Genomic DNA, 2,164 nt, shown 5'->3' with positions numbered 1-2,164 from the left:
ATAAATTATTTACAGAAAATAATGCGTAACATGTGAAATTGTTTAAAATACGTTATTAAACATAAGAGATATTCACTAAAATATTTAACGTTTTAAAAGAAAAGGTATCTATTACTTTTATTTTATAATTAAAACTAAAAATTTTAGTATTGATTGTGTAATATTTTTTGGAATCTATATACTTTATTGTAATATAATGTAGTATAATGAATACAAATCCTTTTTGCTGCTTAAGCATTATTTATGCTACTGGTGCTCAATTTATTTTGCAAACCACTGCAACCACTTGCAACCACTTTCAATCAAACTAATTAATACTAATAATATGTCGAAGATGAAAGAACACCGGAGCCTTTGGAATTTTGGATAATCCCGCAACATTGTAATGTAGAGTCTACTGTAGCTGTAATTAAACAATTGTAGTTATTCAATCCGATTGTAATTGTCCGAGATTTGTTATAATGAGCTTGGGGACAGTCAATCGCCAAACGTAGCCGCGGTCAAGGGATGAACGCTTTGTCTAACAAAGGTATGGAGTGTAGCGGCACAAGAGTTAGAATTTGCTTCAAAACATGTTGTTGTTTTGCTTCGGAGTATCAAGACCGTTAGGTCACAGGTATTGTAAGGATTTATGAACTCCGGGCAAAACAATGGCGCCGCTACATGTAGCCGTAAAACAAGACGAATTTGTATCTTTTGACCTTCTTCTGACGATTATAAATAAACGAACGTGGTCGCAAGCGATTTAGTGTAAACTGTGACTAAACGACTGTATAGATATCGTTTCGCGACAAGATCTGTTTTAAATACACTAACGAATACACATATTGGTAGTCTCATTATTCGATCCCCTACAAATTGGTGACCGCGACGTGATTGGAAGTGATAAAGTAATCGCGAGTATTAGAGCTTCCGAGATGACGAGTACCGACAAAAACGAGCTCGGTAACATGGACGCGGTAAACGCCCAGCTTCGCATACCACCGTTCTGGGCGGATGATGTAGAGCTGTGGTTTAACGTGCTAGAGGCACAGTTCAAACACGCTCGGATTACGAGTGAGGAGGCCAAATATAATGCCGCCATCGCGAACATAGACAAACCGTATGTGCGACTCATCCGCGACATCGTAGCCAATCCACCGGAGAGCGGGCAGTACGTGTTCCTTAAAAACGAACTTATCAAAAGGCTGGGCGAGTCAGACGCCCAACGCCTACGCAAAATAGTCGAGAGTGAACAAATAGGCGACAGGACGCCTTCTCAATTCTACCGGGATCTGAAAAGCCTCGCCACCCCGGCAATATCAGACGAACTTATCCGGACTCTCTGGGAAGGCCGACTCCCGGTGCACGTGCAACGCGTCCTAGCCGCCGTCCAGGATAAGAGGCCCGAAACTGTGACCGCGATCGCCTGACAGCATCTACGAAATACACCCGGAACTAGGACAGGTTGTTGCGGTCAGTACAGACCGAACCACGGCAGGAGGCAATCCAACAACGTACGGCGGCGGAGTAAACGATGCTATGGCGCCATCAACGCGCTGAAGGAACAAATAACGCAGATACAGACGCAGGTAAGCGCGTTGACCATCGGGGGCCGCCGGCGACCATGCTCCTGCGCGAAAAACCGTCGTCGTTCGCGATCCCGAAGCCCGTCACGGCAGGGTGGCTTATGCTTTTATCATGCGACGTACGGGGAACGCGCGAGAAATTGCACCTCACCGTGCACATGGAAATCGGGAAACGGAACCTGTTCGAAGAGCTGTGCCGGTTGCTCGGCGTCACGCACCTGCGCACATCGGCCTACCATCCTGCGTCTAATGGGATGGTAGAACGCCTGCATAGATAGCTTAAAGCGGCGATCAGGTGCCACGACACGAGCAACTGGGTCGAGATTCTGCCAATTGTGCTGTTAGGAATTAGAACTGCGACAAAAGAGGACCTAAACGCAACGGCGGCCGAGATGATATGCGGTACCGACATACGTTTACCGGCAGAGTTTTTTCTACCAACTAAGCAGCGAGCTACCACGGAATTTGCAACCCTGCTTAAGGAACAAATGGAGAAAGTCCCGCCTCAGCCTGTGACGTAACACAGGGAAAAGAAAGTATTCACTTTCCGCGAAGTGGAGTCCTCTCCCTATGTATTCTTGCGACACGACGCAATT

The 2,164-nt window shown here is 45.8% G+C and overlaps 1 pseudogene; it reads left to right on the top strand.

Annotated features, from left to right (window-relative positions):
* Window positions 1–917: 917 nt before the first annotated feature.
* LOC117213257 lies at window positions 918–1,542 on the top strand (annotated as a pseudogene).
* The last annotated feature ends 622 nt before the right edge of the window (window positions 1,543–2,164 follow it).

The sequence above is a fragment of the Bombus bifarius genome, unplaced genomic scaffold (genome assembly GCF_011952205.1).
Source record: "Bombus bifarius isolate JDL3187 unplaced genomic scaffold, Bbif_JDL3187 scf7180000008569_frag, whole genome shotgun sequence".
Classification (NCBI taxonomy): domain Eukaryota; kingdom Metazoa; phylum Arthropoda; class Insecta; order Hymenoptera; family Apidae; genus Bombus; species Bombus bifarius.
The sequence above is the reverse complement of the archived record's forward strand: the minus strand, read 5'-3'. Positions and strand labels throughout refer to the sequence as shown.